Raw genomic sequence first — 19,092 nt, 5'->3', positions numbered from 1 at the left:
ATATTATATGTATTACATAAACATACTACAATATATAAATATGTATTAAAATACATAAATATATGAAATCTAAAATATATCTATGAAACATATATTTATGTAGTATTTATTATACATCATTATTTACTGAATACTAAATATATATTAAATCCAACACTAGCACATACTATGTCCATTTATTTAATTTTTCAAAATGTGTGGCCTTTTTCATCACAAATCTCTCAATAGCTGGAGAAAAGGGAGCTCTGGGGTGACCTTACTGCTCCCTACAGCTCCCTGAAAGGGTGCTGTGGCCAGGTGGGGATCAGGCTCTTCTCCCAGGGAACAAGTGACAAGAGGAGAGAACACAGTCAACAGCTGCGCCGGGGGAGGTTTAGGCTGGACATCAGGAGGAGTTTCTTCACAGAAAGGCTGATTAGACATCGGAATGGGCTGCCCAGGGAGGCGGTGGAGTCACCATCCCTGGAGGTGTTCAGGGAAAGACTGGACGTGGCACTCAGAGCCATGGTCTGGGTGACACGGGGGTGTTTGCTCATGGGTTGGACTCGGTGATCTCAGAGGTCTTTTCCAACCTAAAGGATTCTGTGAAAATTTACCTCAGGCCCAAATCTTTGCCTTGTTCCCTTGCTCTCTCCCACCTGGTGAGGAGCGGTGACCTCACTGGACATGGTGCCCCCCAATACCTCTGGAAGCAGGGCACAGATGGGGCAAATCCCACCCCATTTGCCATTTTCTGCACCAATTAATTTTTAATGTTTTTCGTTTTGTGACTTTTGCACAGCACATTTTACTCTGGGGCCCTGTCAGGCTTGGGGGAGGGGGAGGTGGGATGCTTTTACAGCTTTTTGTTGGTTTTTTTGCATTTTAGTCCACCGGGATGGCAAAACTGGGTCAGTGGGTTTCCACCTTCTGGTTTCCCAGAGCTGTACTATGCATCTGCTTTTGCATTTAGTGTGGAAAGGTAAATATTTAAAATATATTTTAATTGAAAATTAGAGGAAGCATCATTTTAATCACATTCATTTTGTACAGTGGGTGGTATTATGCAAAAATTTAAATTTCAAACACAAAATACAGTGAGAGTTTCTCACGGATGGCTGGCAGGGGGAAGGGTTGTTTCTTTCTTTAATGGAAGTAACATTTTCCTTGTTAATAAGGGAAGATGCATTCCAGATCACTTCCAAAGCCAATTCCAGAGAACAGCAAGTGTGCTATGTTATGTTCCTCCATTTTACGTAAAGCTGTTCATTAATTTTTTTTTTTTTTTTTTAATTAGAACGGCTTTTTACAGAAAAATTAGTTTATGGATGAAATTGCTTAAACTGAAATACTCCAATTCTGATCTGCCATCACCCTGTCTCAGAGGAGCTCTACTTCACCTGCTGAATGTCCTTATTCTCATGGATGGAGTGGATCTCCCCTGCCATATTTCATACTCTATGATGCATCAGACCATGAAATTCCCATAACATGTCATCCCTCCTCCCTCAAACAGAGGCTCGTGGAACAGCATGGGCGATGTGTTCAGTCTGAGCAAGCCTGGGAGGGACTCCCTGTCCAGGCCCCTGGGAACACTTGTGCAGAATTTGCTCTCTGAATTGGAATTTTGCCAAAAATGTTCCAATTTCTGAAACTGTCAGTTCAGGGAAAATTATTTTGGGGTTGATTTGTTGTTTTGTTGTTTTTGTTTTTGTTTTTTTGGGAGGAAGGAAGGAAGGAAGGAAGGAAGGAAGGAAGGAAGGAAGGAAGGAAGGAAGGAAGGAAGGAAGGAAGGAAGGAAGGAAGGAAGGAAGGAAGGAAGGAAGGAAGGAAGGAAGGATTATTATCTCCTGTTTCATTTTTGTGGCTCATTGCATAACTGGGTGGTTGAAATGTCTCAATATCCCCTCTGATATCAATAATAAACCGTTGCTCAAAAGTTTCAGGCACTATGGGCAGAGGCTGCATGCAAAAGATGCAAAAGAAAAACATGCAAAAGAAACTTCCTGGAGGAAGGTCAGTGAAATGCACAGTATCAGTAGAGTCCAGTGCATTTCCAGCAGAAAAACCTGTGAATTGTCCCTAAATCCTAAGGTCAAATCTTTCTGCACCTCTGCCTCCCCAAGTAAAGAAGCCACAGGGAGCTGTAGGGAAGGGGAGCAACCTCCTTGTGCACCAAACCACCACTGCAATTTCATGTTTTCTCCCAGTCTTCAATAATTTTGTTTTCTTTCAAATGAAAAAAAAAAAAAAAAAGAGTATAATCTACTTTAGAACACAATTGCTTCTTTCAACATTACCTTCTCTTTGGGGTTTCTCTCACATGTTTATCTTTTTTGTTCCTTGCTGTATTCACTCAATAGCACAGACTGAGTGAAAACAAATTAATTTTAATGCCTTTTCTGGGAAAAATGAAAGTACTCCAGGAAAACCAATTTTGATAAAAGCTTTTTATTAAATGAAGATTGTTAATGACAACAACAGTAAGCAGTTGGCAGTAGAAAATTAACTGTGTGTTCTGAGTACTGTGCAGATGATAGTGGTGGATGTACACAGGACTGCATTCGTGGTACAGTTCAAAGGAGGGAGAGAGCAGGAGGGAAGCTAAAGCTGGGGAAAACATGGAAAACCCTGCTTTTGTGATAAAAAGACAACTATTCTACTCTCTTTGTGTTGGGATTGAGTTTTACTGGCAAACTTGAAATGAGTAGGGGAGTACAAATTGTAAACTGAGCCAGGCAAAACTTTCCAAAGAGGCTCAATTTAAAAAAAAAATACTGGCTTTCACTCTGACCAAATGCTTCTGGCTCCAGGCTTAGACCATTTGTCTGAGTGGAAGGCCAGGTCTGATCAAGTTTTGTCAGTTAAAATAGGAAAATTTAGAAAGAAGAGGAGACCAGGAAGGTTTGACTAAAATCAGCATAATTTAGTGTTGCTTCTCTGTGAAGACATATCTCTGCTTCTGTCATATCTGTGACTTCATCCTCTTCCTGGGACTGGTTTTACAGGCCGTGGTAAGGCTGGGCTGCCCAAAATCAGATTGTTCCCAGGCTTCCCAGTTTAAAGTGAATTATGACCCTATGTGGATCGTCATACAGCACACTGAAACCTGAATCAAAGCTGAACTGTGGCATACACTTAATTAGGTACCAGAAATTAAGAATAGAAAATTACTACCTATTAATACCCTCTTCCTTAGGCCTGTCTTAGAAAAACACTGAATGCTGTGGGAGGCATTGCAGAAGTCACAGAGGGGATTGGATTAGGGGAATCAAACACAGCCCTGCCTGGCCAGCCCATGGTGGGGGAAGGAGGGCAAACCCCAATGTGGCTGTTCACTGTGGTACTCTGAGGGTCAGCTGCTACCATCAATGAACAGTCCTAGAAATATCGATTCCTTATGTTTTCCCATGTCTTTATTACCTCATTCATTTTGTTTTCACCAGTCAATGAACACGTAGCCCATGAATATACTTCTTCAGTGGCCAGGAAACAATGGTGAGACCACAGCATTGGGCTGCAGCTGTGGAGTGCTCCAGACAACCCACATGGGGAAAATCTGGCACCTTTGTGCCCACAGATCTGTGCTGGCCATGTACCACATGGATAATTGGTGCGTTATTCCTGCAGCTGCCTACTGGCTCAGGAAGGCAAAGTGCAAAGTGTGAATTTCCACATCTCATGGCCTGTAACCTTTTCCTCCTGATGATGCCATAGGGGAGAGGAGAACAGAAAAACAGTTAGAGCCATTTGGGTCTCACTGGGAGGTTTCCTTAGCTGGAATGACCTTTCCATGGCCAATTGCTCCAATTCAGCCTGTTCCACCATGAGCCCCCTCAGTGAGACGTGCCATGCCCTTTGGGGACAGAGGTATTGGGCAGGGATGAGGGATGGAGGCACAGTATCCCCACAGGTGCTGCCTCCCTGGCACAGCCTGTGTGTGAGGAGCCCTGCAACAGGCTGGTTTTCCTGTCCTTGTGTCCCCACCCCATCATCCCATCTCACAACCTCCTCAACCTCTGGAAACTGGATAGAAGAAGTGCTCTGTCTCACAGAACAAGCTCGGTGGGCAAGTTTCACTTTGCTGTGCCTGTTTGAAGTGTTTTGAAGTTCCTACTCATCTGATACCCAGCTCTTTTACATAAGGTGTGAGCTTCTCAGGGGATATTTGCAATCAGCCTGACTTCCGTGTCATGGAAGTCAGGGGGACTATGGGGGGCTGCTTTCCTGTGTCCCCCACACCTCTGAAAGTACATGAAAAGAGAAATATTCTGGGCCTGGTAGATACCTTTGAGTTGCCCCCGCTGCATATATTCAGTGAGATCTGCAGCAGGGAGTAGCTGTTCAGCTCCTCCTCACCCTCCTTATGTGGGCTGATTTGAGATGCAGGCACACTGGTAAAATGAACCTGACAGAAAAGCCTCTAATTTAATTCAGAGCGGAATGCAGATTTTTTTTTCTCAATTAAGCTATAGACATGCATTTAATACAGCATGCAGCAGTTGCTGGGAAGAGTTGGAAAAACTTTTAAGTAACACTCCTAACACCGATGGGAATGAAGTATGAACATGGAGCTTGGCAGTAACGTAACCACACATCAAAGTGCAGCTGAGGCCTCCCAGTTGTGTGTCACCTCTGCAAGAGCCAAGCATGCCTTTCTCCCTCCAGATAACATCGCTTTTAGGGTGAAGACAAATCACTTGGGAGCATAAAGCCCCCGAGGCAGGGAGGCACAGTGACTCTCACAGCCCGACAGGGCAACCACCCCCAGGCAGTCCCGTGGAAGTCAGGGAAATGCTGCTGTCAGTCAAGTGCAGCACCCAAACCTCTGTCAGACACTGCAGAACAAATGAGGAGCTGCACCCATGGGCACAATAAAGGAGGGAGGTGGCTATTACCCTCCTGACTGTACTTACTCTCCTTCCTTCACTCCTGACCTCTTTGGGATGTCGATGGGACTGAACTCATGCAGGTCACAAACATTTCCTGGCTTTCCTCTCATGCTGCCTTTCTGACAAAAAACCAGGGGTTTGGCTCAGCAGAAGTGTCAATACACCTTTCCTGCTTTCCACCAGGGGTGTAACTTGCCAGTAGCCTGACTCTCCATGCCCATTACCGATGAGGCACTACAAGCCCCTAAGAAACCCCAGCCCTGGCTCTGTTCAGCCAGACCTACCAGTCTGCTCCCTTCTGCCCAGGAAAATTCTGTCAGCGTTTCCCCAAGTCTTGCAAGCTGCCTTGAGGACACGCCATCAGCTGAGGCTGCATGACTGATCAATTCCTCCCTCTTCTCCCATCCTCCATTTTCAAGCTTCATCTCTGCAGCTGATGGATGCAACAGCAACAACAAAAAAAACCACCAACAATATTTAAAATTCCCATGGCAATAACTAGATAGATAGATTACAGTCAATTACCAGAAACTGCTATTGATCAAGGCCGGTTTAGAATTCTAGTTGCTTTCATGATCAAGCTGACAGTAGAATTTGCCCTGCATTCATCATCTATTTCAAAATGAGAGGGGAGGAAATGCCACTTATTTTAAATAAAAAGCTTTCAAGCTATTCTTGCAGGCTGCTTTGAGGATCTAGGACAGATCAAAGCTGCTTTGAGAATTCATCCATTCTGCTTCAAATATGATAGCTCATTGTCCATAGGAAAAAAATTAAGGTAGTATAAGTTATCAAAGCAACAAGTGCACTTTGGGTTTCCAAGCAGTGGTCTCAAAACTGGTGAAGCCTGCCAGGATAATAGCAGAACAGGAGTGACTGTAATCCTCTTTGTCACAGAGACCAAGACATTGGCAATTGCAGGCACTACACCAGAAATTGGTTTTTTAATCAAGCTCTGTCTTAATGATAGCTGGGTCATCTGTATGGGTCAAAAGTCTTGGTCAATACCAGCTTCTCAAAACCAGCTGAAATTGGTCAGTTATGAATAGGTTAGGAATTGAGGTTTACCCCAAACCTAATTCCTTTACTGATTAGGACTTTATTCTAACTTCCAGCCTAAGGGCATTCTTGGGAAACAGATCCTTTTGATCCTTGTTTTGGCATTGTCCTTTGAATAATGTAGTTTTTTTTTTTTGCTGTCCAATGTCTTCTGCTTACATAATGGAAGATAGCAATCACATCTCCCTTCAGCGTTTTGCCAAGTTTAGTGAACCAGACTTTTTGGCACTCTGCCTTCGTGATAGTTCATGTTTCTCCTGAACTTCCAGCTCTGCTTTTCTCTCTGTTCCAGTCTGAGTGCGTCTCCCTTCAATAAAAGGTAGCAATGCACAATAACCTAAAAGAACTCCCTCTCACCAATGTGCTGCACTGTTCCAGTCACTCTCATCTCTGCTTTCCTCTGCTATGTCTTCTCAATATTTCTTCTCAATATTTCTTTCCCCTGCCTTTCTGCTTTCTTACGTTTGTGCTTCCTCCTGCCCCTTCTCATTCCCACTTGTTCTGCTTCTTTTCTTCACTGCCGCTTTTCTCATAGAAGGCCAAAATAAGTGAGAAAAGTGTCGGGTCCTCCTTTCCAAACCTGTTGATTGAACGTGCTGAAGAATAAGTGATCTTCAGGGAATAGGATTTATTGGGCTGTTAGCTTGAATGGAGACGTCTGGCTCAGCCTGCTGACTCTCTGAGCACAATTTCTCTCTGCACGGCTCCACTGCTGTTCTTCCGCTCTCTAAATGCACTTTGAAGGGCTTTGCTTTTGTATCAGTGTGTGAGGAGTATGGGTAAGACCTAATTTCAGGATGGGAGAAGCAGACTTCACTGTCTATCAGAGGTGGTTTCATGCCCTTAAAATGTATTTTTCAAGGCAACTGATCCTGATGTTTCATGGCTAACTTGCCTTCCATCCATTGAAATCTGAGCCGCTGTCCTGGTGGGGTTTTGTCTCTTTGCTTAGAGGCAACCTGTGATAGCACAGAAAGAAATCTCTTCACCTGGAGTTCATTCTGAGCTTGTGATTAAAATCAGTTCTTTTTATGAACGAGGTACCTATTTTGCTGTATTTCTACCTTAAAGATGGGGCAAACTCCAGATCTTGTCAATGAAAGGATAAAGATGAAATGAGAGAAGAAAGCCTTCTGCCATGCCAGACATTTGCTGGCCACTAGCATGTTCCACACCACAGCAAGACCATATTTATTTTTATGTGATAAACAGTGCAGCAAGGTTAGTTCATAAATAAATAAATGAGATGATGTTCAATAATTAAGGGAATTTCAACTGGAACAAAAACTACCATGAAAGTTGAGACTGTAACAACATCAACAGTGTCCCTTTAAATTACACTTAATAAATACCAGGGAGCTGAAGTGTTGTGTGGTTGTGCATATATTTGTAACAAATGGTTGCACAAATATTTGGCTCCTAACGATGAACTAACTGGTATGACATTTGCCAGGGAAAATTAATTACTTTAACGTGTGTTGTATAAAATATGAGATAATCATGTAATGTATGTGTGTGCTGTAGAGTGTTGCTGAGTGACTAAGTTATTACTAAAGGAAATTTATGAGAAACAAACAAGAAACAGTCAGAGATGCTGTAAATGTCATGCTATGCTCAAGGGCCTTTTGCGGCTGAATGATTTTTATGTGGATGAGGAGGATAGGATCATGCTGTGAAAAATCAAGTTAGAATGAGTTAATCTTTGTATTTGCACATAATTTTATTGGTATTTAATGTAGCTGTGATGTTTCTGTTTCAAATTGTAGGGACAGTTCATAGTGAAGATGACAAGATCGAATCAGACTGAACTGAGTGATCCAGCGTGATCTCAGCATCAAATTTTAAGCGGTTTATGATCAAGAAGAAAAGCTGCCTATTAAAGAAATGGGAAATAAAGTGGTCCTGATAGTCAAGTCGTGGCTGCTGGTTTGGGCAAAATTTTACTGCCTAATTTATGTGACTTTTTGGAAGGGTGAAGTAATCTCCCTTAGAGGTCTTGCCTGTGAAGGGGCACTTACTGCTCTGTGCAACTCGGGTGTCTCACAGCAGGGAAGGCTCAGGGACTGCCAGGGCTCTGCCCTCCCCTCCCACCAGGATGCTCTGCAGGGTCTGCGTGAGGCTGTGGGCAGCAGGGAGAAATGGAAAGCAGTGAACTGAACTGGAGAAATAGAAACTGGTGAGGGAAAAGCAGATACACACATCCCTTCTCAGACAAAGAGTGTGGAGCGCCATAAACCTGATCTCTGAACGGTAGCAGGAAATGATGCAGCAAAAAATCACATCTGTTTCATTCTGCCTCTTCCCCTAACTAAGATATTCAGAGAGAGGAGACTCACTTTTGAGCAGATAGCAGAGTCATTTAAAAAAAAAAAAAAAAACCTCAACAAAGAGCTAATTGGTTTGAGGGGGTCTTTTACCACCCTCATAGTTCTGAGGGACATGAAAAAGTAGGGGACAGCCCTTGGTGAGTGTCACCAGCATTTTGCCAGGCAGCAGTACAGAAAGCAGCTTCCCAGGTGGGGACCCTGGAGTCCTGGAGTTCCTACCACGGGAGAGGAACAACTCGGGAGTGTGCAAGTAGAGGACGATGTTGGTGAGAGAGTTGCAGGATTTGTAAGCCTCAGGGAATGCGGGGAAGAGAACATCAACCTCAAGGCAAAGGACTTGAAGGCAGCAGACTTAATACAGAGGATAAATTCCTTTGGGAATCAAATCCATGGAAGAAAAGAGTTCCAGAATGAGTTGATGGTTCATTAAAAATAAAAATAAATAAATAAACAAAAGACTGTAGCAGCAGAATCACGAAATATCCCAGTGTGTAGAAAGGATAGAAAATGCAGTAGGAGATATCTGTGAAATCACAAGCTCTTCTATGATCTCAAGTGCAAGAAGGGAAGCACAGAGCACAGAAACTAGGTCAAATATCTAAAAATGAATGTAAAAAAAAAAAACAACTCAGCATGAGCATACAGAGACAAAATCAGAAAGTCTAAAGCACAAAATAAAATACTTTTCCTATTCTTTGCTTATACTAATAAGGCATTTTAAGGGTATTTTTTTATAGTAACAAAAAGGGAAAAAAAAAGGGAAGAATTACTCCATGGGTAGGAAAATTGGCAGATGCTGAGAAGCTCAGAAAGCTTAGTGCCTATTTTAAAGAAGACTAGAAGGGGACAAATATAGTGCTTCTGTTAAAAGCCGAGGCAGGGAATTGTGGGGCCAGGGAATTAGAAACAATCACCACCCCTGTGATTCCTGATAAAAAAAACTAAACCAATCAGGTGATTTATAATTACATGCAGTTTAAAAATTAGATGAGGCTTGATATGATTTGCCTTTTTTCCAAATCCACCAAGTTTCCTTTTATGACAAGGAAAAACAGATGTTGTAGGTACAAGAGAAGCAATGTGGGCCGCAGACAAGGATATGTGTGGGTGTGTGCTGGGGGCCAAGGGAGGACTGGGCAGACAAATATGTTTGGAGGGAGCTTTCAAACAGACAAAATGTGAGATCCTCTCTGGTTCTGTTGCCAGTGCTTATGCAGGTGCCTATGCTGGAGACTGTGGGGTCTGGAATAGCTGTAAAATACAGGGACCACCTGAGTTGAAGGGAGCTGGGGAGGAAGAGAGGTGAGTGGTGGGTGTGCTCTCACAGCTGGGACTAATTGTGGCCTTTTTAAAAGAGGATGCAGGAGGTAGAGGAAGATGAGGTTTGGTGAGGTTGTTTTTTTGGGTGCTTGTGAGCAGCCTGTGTTTCTAAGTCAAATACCAGGAAAAGGTGTGGCCAAGGACAAGATTCCAGAAGCTTTACAGTTCAGAGGGAGACAACCTTCCCAGCACTGACAGCATTTTGATGCATCCTGGATGGTTGGACCAATGCTTTGAGGAGAGTAGCAAACGTGGGGGAAGATACTTTAAGCCTTGGGCTTTCTTGCATGTAGTATCTAAAACTGTGATTCTTTATCTGTGTTTAATGGCTGTGGTGGATAAGACATGACAAAAAGTGATCCAGTTACACCAGAAAAATGCTCTGATGGTGAAGAAGAGCATCACGCCCCTGAGCAGCCTCATCTTCCAGTACTTGTAACAACAGGTTAGAGAGATTTCTGCCAGGTACAGCTGATCCACCCCAGGGTCAGTGGGATGCTGTAAATGAGTGTATGCACTGTTTCTCACCCAGGATATTTTGGTGTGTCTCTGCAGTAATGGCCTGGCTGGAACCTCACTGGAAAGGGGAAGTGACAGGTGGCATTTCACTCATGGCAATCTGTCTCATCTTTTGCTCCAAGGTGCACATTCAGGCTTGTTCCTGTGGTCCCTTTTCCTTCTGCACAGCTGGCAACTGTATTCTCACTCAGAAATGACTAAGGATATCCCAGGTAATGATCCAGAGGGTGGGACATTTTGTCTCTGGAGGTAGCTAGGCCAGAGCTGTCAGGGAGAAATACAGAAGCCATATGAGGGGGTGATTAAACTGCTTGTTGGTGAAAGAAGAGTAAATAAGAGAATCCAGCTTCTACATTAAGTAAAGTCATAATCTGAAGTGCAGCAACCCAAGCCCTGGGGCTGCTCATGTTTCAGCCCTTCCAGCACAGATGCTGGTTGTCCCATCAGTTGAGGAGAGGATGACATTTTCTTTAATCCTGTAAGGCTGTCAAGGGAGTGAAGCTTCATCCCCTCATTGTGTGGAACAGCCTTCCTCTCTTCTCATCCCCTGCCTCTCAGTGTCACTGGGGGTTTTGCTGTCTTACTATTAAAAAGTCAGAAGTGCCGGGCCGACCTGCTCTTGGATTCCTTAGCTTGTACAGTTCTGATTGCTCCCTGGGTAAATCAGGTTCCTCCATTTTCATCTGGGTTTTTTTCTCAGCTTCTCTCACAATTTTCATTAATCATGCCTTACATTTCTGTCTCTTGATAGAGAAAGGGCCACATCTCTTTTAAGGGAGAAAACCTGGTTGTTCTGAAGGATTTTGGGGAACAGTCACCTACGATGAGATCCGTGAAATATCTCTTAGGAGAAAGCCAAAGTTCATTCCTGTCTGCAGAGAGATCTGAGTAAGCTCCTTAAGCTAAAGCAGCTCTCCTGAGCAGGTCTCTGCAGAGTATTAGGCTGACCAGGACCAGATCCAGTATTCCAGGGGAATCACTAAACCTTAATGGCACTGAAATGTCACAATATTGAACCTATTTTACATTCCACTCCAGATGTCCCCCAACATCCTGTTTGTGATTTGACCACTGGTGTATGCTGAGCTTCCAGGTGAATTTCCCAGTCTTTCCCTGACTTTGCTGACTGTGATTTAGGACCAAGCACTGTGCAGAGGACTTCAGGCCAGTCCATCTGCTGGACACAATTTTGCATAGATGAGAATCAACACAGCTTTATTGTCCCACTGCCTTCATGCTCAGACTGGACAAAACTTCTGGGAATTCTTTTCTCTCTATTGGTTCAGCCCAACCTAGATAACTTTGTGTCACCTTCAAATGTTGCTCCCCCACCTGTTTTCTAGATCGCAGGGAGATACTGCAAACACCACTTGTCATTTTATACAATTCATTAGCATATCAATATTAATACAGGATCTGAAAAAAAAAAAAAAAAGGACTGATAAAACATTCCAGTTACAAATATAGCAGATGCCAGGATTAAAGGTTCTTATGTCATTGTGATTTAAATCCCTCTGTGCAACAATACAGATTTTAGTCATGGGTATATAGGGGCATTCCTGCATTATGTCTTCCAGGGCTGCATGATTCCCATCATTAGGAAGTTTTCTGTATCTCCTGTCCTAAATCTTCTTTACTTCAAAGCTGATTTGTTCTTGTCCTTGTTTTGATGGATATGATGAGCAGTTGATGATAATCCTCTTTATAACAACCTTGTAACTACTGGAAGACTGGGAGACAGATTTTCTGAGAACCTGATTTTGGCTTTAAAATAACTCTACCAAATTATTTTGCTTTTGTACTACTTGGCCACAAAATAGGCAGTTTTCTTAAAAGGAAGAGACAGGAATGACCATTTCAAAACCATCTGTATCCCTCTGCAAACACAGGTTTTATTCCTCTGGGAGGTGACCTGTCAGACATTAAATTGATACTCTTATTTATCAGTGTCGTGTGCAATCTGTAAATTCTTTTAATGAGATAAAGGTTTGCAATTTTGTTCCAACAAAAATGTTTGGAGACTTTAACTGACTGGTGCCTCCAATCCCTTGTTGAACTCGCAGTGGCCTAAGTCACTGATTGCTGAGCCAAGGAAAGCTACAGTAGGTAATCTGCATAATAACACTTCCTACTTCTAACAATGCTGGAGATTAGGAAAAGTGGTGCAGATAATCAACAAAACCAAAATACACTGATTTTGGAAGTCACTCAGGAGCATTTTCTCATTGAGGTAGGACTGATGCTGCCCCTTCAGCTGTGTGTGTTTGGCTCTGGGTGTGTCTTCTCTTCAGAAAGAAACTTGCACAAAACTCAATTTGCCTTCTGTGAAAAATGGAGCCTGTTTTTCAAGGAACAGAAGCCCTCTCTGAAATCCAGGATCAGACAGCACTGCTGCTCATCCATGAGAAGTGCTGACAGCCTTTGAAAATCCATGCAGTACCTGTGGATACCTCACACCACCATTCCAGTTTAGATAACAGGTCTAGGGAGATCAAGTCCATCACTGCCCACTGTCTTGAAGGGGATCAAGGAAGAAGCAAGGAGAAAACAAGACTATGTGTGCATCTCCCAGTGCTGAGCAGGTTGGAAGAAACCCAACCCAAAACTGAGAATAATACATTGCACAGGAACTGTATCACTTTTAGCAATTTGAAGAAATATTTGTGCTCAAATTTCACCCAGCACACACTAGTTTTGCAGGTCATATAGCTCCTCTGGAGCAGCAAAAGTGATGGGGGATGGCTGCAGGCACTGCCTTGTCACCCCCAAGTCAATAGGAATTGGAGCAATGCCCATCTGTGTGACCTGAGGAGCAAAGCATGGTTTTATAGGTTTGGTTGTCTTTCCCAAAACACAGGCAGTGCAGTGCTCTTCTCCCTGTCTCTGTAGCCTCCCTCCCTGGGGAGCTCAGGTGCCTCTGTGCCAAGGACCCAAGGCCCAGCTGTGGCACAGCACAGCTGTGTAACCTCAAGTCGGGCCCTGAGAAAGCTCCCAGAAAATCACTGCACAGATTAGAGAGGTACAATTACAGCCAGAGGTGGGAAAGCTGAGACAGGCTTGGGGTAGAGCTCAAGAATTCAAGAGAGAAAACACCTGCAGGTAGACACATTGGATCCTTTAAAAGAACAACAACAACAAAAAGGTGAGGATGTTTGGGGACCAGTCAGAATTTAGGGATGATCAGGTTGTGTTTTTGGTGTTACCTCCCACTGCAAAGGCATAACTAGCTTTTTTGGGATGCCTGTTGTCCCTTAAGGTAAAGTTGCTTTGAGCTCCTGACGTCCCTGCCAGCCTTAGGGGTTCTGTCCCACACATGGAGAGAAGCTGCTGCAAAACACCACAGGTATGGCTGTGTCCTGTCCATGTTCTCCTGGAAAAGCAGGAATTAACTTTGACATCTCGGGGTGAAGCAAGGACTCAAAGGAGTCACAGTGCACAAACCCCGGGGGATGGTGCCTGCTTGGGCACACACATGGGCACACACAGCCACTCGCTGGCTCCCTACCAGATTTTCTGGCTCTCTGCAGGATAATTCCAGCTCGACTCCGCTATGGCTTTATTTTTCCTGAGTGCTGAAATTCAATCAAAGATGAGCTTGGACATCCAAACTGGCACAGCAGGCACCAAGCAGAGCAGAGGCCGTGTTGGAGGATGAGCTGGTGTCTGAGGGGAGCTCCTCCTCAGATGGGAGCAGGACAGGGGCCTGCCCAAGGTCCCAGCTCTGGGAGTCCTGTCCAGGCTGGCCTTGGCAGCTCTGTGGCTGCTCTGTGGCAGTGCAGCTGCTCTCTGGTCCCACCAGGTCCCCCAGCCTTGGGAACCACAAGAGGACTGCAGGCTCTGTGAGGGTCTGTTGGCCACCCCACAGGGATGATCATATTCCACCGACACCTGTCTGGGATTTGGGCCTGCATCTGCCCTGGAGAAGAAGCCCCTCAGGCAGGTGCTGTGTTAGTGCCCTGGGGAGGGTGGCCTCTGTAGATGGGGCCACTTCCTTCCCTTTGTGCCTCTGAACACTCCTCTCCTTTTCCCAGTGGTGTTTATTCCACACAGGCTGTTGTTCCCACTGCTCCTGCCTCACTGGTTTCCTTCTGCCAGCCCAGTCAGAGGTGTGCTGCTGGTGCTGAGAAGTGTGGAAGCACTCTGGGAACCATCTTTTCCATCCTTTCTTTGGCATCCTCAGGCAGCTGATTCCTCCTGCCAGCTGGAGGTGGACTGGTTTATCCAAATGCTTTCTGCAGAGGCTGCTCCCCTCAAAAGGTTCAGATTTTTCCATGCCATTTCCTTATTTCCTTTTTTTTCCCTTTGAACAGAGGTCCCTGTCTTGCTCTCCAAGGAAGGAACTAAATGCAGCTGTAGGAGAAGGTACATGAAACATCCTCTGCAGCTTGTGACCTTCCCTCTGCCTGGTCTCATTCCTTCAGGCTGCTCCAGGAAGGAGTAGGATGAGTCTGGGCTGTCAGTCCATACCCTGTCACCCATACCATGGGAAGACCCCACAGCTCCAATCCCATTGAATGGGGGTAACAAGATCTCACTCCTCTGGGCAGCACAGGATTCAACCAGCCCACAATACCAAGCAGAGAAATTTGCCTGTTATTTTTATTTCATTTTTATATTATTGGCAGCAGTTAAACTATATTACAAAGGAATCATATTTCTTTCTGAAATGCATCAAGCAATACAAAGGTGTGGAGACCAAGAGGAGGTGTATGTAGGTACAGCATATGAAGGATTTGTATTCCTTTCCCTTCTTATTCAACCTGTGGATGAGAAACTGCATAGTTCACATATTTACAGAGCTTTGCAAAAGGTTAGCAGTTGCTTCCTCTCTAATATATATTAATGTAGGGAAAAACGCCATTTGAAATTGTAGAAACATCAAGAAACCCTTTAGAAAAGTAAATCATAAGCATGCCATTGCTCTTCTCCTACTGACAAGAAAGGATTTGCACTGAGAAATCCTATTAATAGAGATTATTTGCATAAATCTTTTGTGCAGCAGACTCCAAATCATTTGTATTATATACTTCTCCCGTGGCATGTATGTTAAAATTATGTGGTTTTAATGACATGTTCATGTTGCCACTTACAAATCTACACAGCCATGACTCACCAGTGTCTAGTTTCTCCTGAGGTCAAGTGCAGTCAAGCTTAGAGATCTGTAAATGCCCAAACTTCACTAAACACTCACCAGTCCTCAGTAATTTTCATTCCAGTAAGTTATCACAACTGTCCCCCACAAAAGCTTTCCAGCATCTCCCACTCCCATTACAATCCTAGGATGTGAGTTATTACCCCAGTCTGGGTGCTCTGAGAAGTTTTTAATAGTACTAATTGCTTTATTATCCACTCCAGTGCGAGAGTAAAACCTTTTGACATTTTCCTTCCTTCCCTGAGGAAAACAAATCCCAGTTCCTGGGATATTGCCTTCTGCTGCCTTTGTGATTACTGGGGCGAGGAATTCCTTTAGGCCCTTTGCCTTATCAGCCTCATCTGTCACCAACTTTCCATTCCCATCTCTCTTGGTGCTCCCTAATCACTTTGCATCTTGTGTTATTCTGTGTTATTTTTTTTCCTCTTCCCTTTTTACTTGCTGTGTCAATCTTCATCACATATTCTATTCCTTATTTTCTATTGATGGTTTTTTTTACATCAAGCTCTGTGATACTTACCTTGCCCCAGTTTACTATTTTTAAATTAGTGTAGGAGCCTATTGAAAAAAAAAAGACAGAAATGCATTTTTCCAGCTGTTCCATATTTAAGAATTTGCTGCAACAGCTCCAAGCAAACCACACACGTACACAAATTCCTGTGTGCCAGCTACCAGAGGATCTTAATTTTGTAAAAGCATATCTAATATCACAAAAAAAAAAAAAAAAGGCAGGTCTCTAACCTTTTCAATGCTGATATAATAAATAAATTTGCTTTTTTTTTTTTTTTTAAGTGAAAACCTGGTATTAATTGCAGTGTCACACCCCCTCAGCATCTATTTTTCCTGAACAGGAAGAAGAGAGCAGCTACAGAGAACATTTCTGTTGCATATTCAGACGTGAAAGAGCACAAGGCTAAATCCAGGAGAAGGATGGAGGAGCTGGGTGGGATAATAACACCTGATGTTCACAGGAGGGGAGCACTGGAGTTTTCTGCTCACAGCAGGATGGTTGGGCATCAACCAGTGCTGTAAGGTCAACTTTGTTCAGCTAAATCCTGTAAATTCCTGAGGAGGGAGCACCTACAGCCCCCTTGGGCGACCTGTCCCACTGCTGCACCACCCTCCTGCTGGAATATCTTTTCCTAATGTCCAGTGTGACCTTCCCAAGCCACAACTTGTGGCTGCTGCCCCTTGTTGGGAAGGGTTTGACTCCATCATCTTTGTGACTCCCTGTCACGATCCGCTAATGCAAGCGGGGGTCGTGATGGTTCGTTTATAGATCTCAGAGTGTAAAAAGGACACAAGAAATTTCAGTTTAAATCAAAACAGTGCACCTTTATTAAGTGCCCACAACACAGTAATGCAATAGAAGAGAGAAAGGGAGAGAGAGAGAGAGACAAAGTAGGGAGGAAGAAAAAGAGGGGGGGGGGCAATAGCTACCAACGGATGAGACGAAGTCCTCGTGGTCTTCCGCCAATAGATTCGTCTTCTTTCCGTGGGGGAGATCTCTCCGACTTGGTTATTTCAGAGAGTCCCTTTATAGTCCTTTTCAGAAGCGAGGGGCAACTGGCCAAGAGGTTGGGAAATTTACAGCCATTGTTGTGGAGTCTGTTGCTTTGGGAAACAGGTACAGGACAGACGCACAAGACCGGTGTGCAGGACAGGTGTGCAGGGCAGGTCGTTCCTTTCCGCTTCGGCGCAGTCCTTCCCGCCTGGGCAGCAAGAACGGCGCAGTCCATTGCGACCTGCACTAATTTTCCTCAGGAATGCGTACCAGTTCCCAGCGGGCACACCCCTAGGCAACACTCGGCAGACATCCCACCTCAGCAGGGCCAGGACTCCTGTGCTCAGTCTCTGTTCTCGGCGATGATCGTGAGGCAGATGAGGGATCTTTGGACCGTCTCTTACACTCCCCTTCAGGTGGCTGTAGCTGTTTTAGATTCACCCTCAGCCTTTGCTTCCCCAGGCTGAACAAGCTCAGCTCCCCCTGTAGCCCTGATGCTTTAGACCCTTCATCAGCTTAGGTGTTTTTCTCTGGACCCTTTCTTATTTCTTGACACCCCTCTTGAACTGGGGGCTCAAAAGCAGTCATGGTATTCCAGGTGAGGTCCCACCAGGGCTGAGTACAGACAGGCAGATAATGAATTTCCGTAATTGCTGACCACGCTGCTCCTAAGGCACCTCAGCCTGTGTTTTCTGTCATGTGCAGTGACTGCAGGGTTCCTTCAAATTCAGTTTGAGGTTTACCACAACCTCCACACCTTCCCCAGCAGAGCTGCTACTCCTGCAATCTCTGCCTATGGGGTTCAAAAGGCCAAGGAAACTGGGATTGTTCAGCTTGGAAAAGAGAAGGCTCTGACCTAATTGTGGCCTTCCAGTACCTGAAGGAGGCCTATGAAAAAGTTTGAGAGAGACTGCTTACAAGGGCAGGGAGTGACAGGACAAGGGGGAATGACTTCAAACTGTCAGAGAGCAGGTTTAGATCAGATACTAGGAGGATTCTTTACTGTGAGGATGGTGAGGCCCTGGCACAGGTTGCCCAGAGAAGCTGTGGCTGCCCTGTCCCAGGACCTGTTCAAGGCCAGGCTGGATGCAGCCCTGAGTAACCTGGCATACTGGAACGTGTCCCTGACCATGGCAGAGGTTTGGAATGAGATGGTCTTTAAGATCCCTGCAACCCCAAACCATTCAGTGAGTCTTTGATTTACAGTAAGGCAGATTTGCCACAGAACACTGACATAAGCAGGATATAGGGCACCCAGCTTGACATCCACGTTCAGACAGACAAATTCCCCTTCTTGTGCCTTACCCCTAACTCCCCCACAGTGAGCAGTGCTTGGCTTCCTGATTCTGTGCAGACTACCCGAGGGTCTCAAAGCCTAACCAGAGACTCCTGTAATAACATAAAAGGATGAAATATGTGTGCATCCCTTCCTTGGTTTTTTCTACCTTTGCTTTCACATACAAACCGGTGAGTCGCTGAAGCACGTGCTTGGCTGTACTTGCACAGGCAGCCTCAAAACAAATCTCCTAAAGAAGCCAGCATGCAATTCAGCTTTAAAGTTTGGAGACTAGATATCATACATCATACGACATATTTATATTCCATATAAATAGAAAAAATATTATTAATGTTGTAGAAAGGCATTTTCTCAATGTTTTTTAACTATCATACACTGTTATAAGAGCATTAAGAATATAGACTCCCTGATTGCTGTTAATTTTCCTTCCTCCTCTTTATTGGCCCAGGTGGATTTTGAAATAATATTTGGCAACACTTGATTTTCAAACATTCCTTTCACACATCTGTAGGGTTTTCTTACATTTAGGGATTCATTCAGATGTATTTTGGCTTAGATTTCTGTCTCAGCAACATGTAGGCTATCAAGGCATTTTGATTATCTCACTGGAGAGGATTTGAAATCTGTAATAAAGATTTGTAATTTGGCTGCAGTATGAGTTTGGTGTCTGTTAAGCACACAAGAAAACAAAATAACCTTTAATTCCCCATTAATACTTAAAGCAAGTAAGATGTTCAATTACAAATGATAGTAGATATATTGGTCCTTAATTCTCCAGGTCCCATAAGTGTGCGTGGCAAGTGTTTGAAAGCCTCTTGTTGAGATCAAAGTTCAAATTATCTATATTAAATGGGAATCATATAGATCAATACTCAATTCTCTTTGTGGATTAACATCTTCTATTAAGATTTTTTTTTTTAAATATGCAGTCCACATGTGCAGAAATGGGGTTTTTTACAGCTTACGAATATGAGGGGTTTGATAGTGAAACTGAAAAACCCTTATCAAGGACCGAATGTATAACAATATATTCCAGTTCTCAG

The 19,092-nt window shown here is 44.1% G+C and overlaps 1 long non-coding RNA gene across 1 annotated transcript; it reads left to right on the top strand.

The window, feature by feature from the left end:
- Positions 1-9,650: 9,650 nt before the first annotated feature.
- LOC138117753 (uncharacterized) lies at positions 9,651-12,011 on the top strand. The gene is made up of 3 exons (XR_011154839.1): positions 9,651-10,022; positions 10,133-10,308; positions 10,848-12,011. It is a non-coding gene; the product is annotated as an uncharacterized lncRNA (long non-coding RNA).
- The last annotated feature ends 7,081 nt before the right edge of the window (positions 12,012-19,092 follow it).

The sequence above is a fragment of the Aphelocoma coerulescens genome, chromosome 1, assembly GCF_041296385.1.
Source record: "Aphelocoma coerulescens isolate FSJ_1873_10779 chromosome 1, UR_Acoe_1.0, whole genome shotgun sequence".
NCBI classification, from domain to species: domain Eukaryota; kingdom Metazoa; phylum Chordata; class Aves; order Passeriformes; family Corvidae; genus Aphelocoma; species Aphelocoma coerulescens.
Note: the sequence above shows the minus strand (reverse complement) of the source record. Positions and strands in the feature narration are given on the sequence as shown.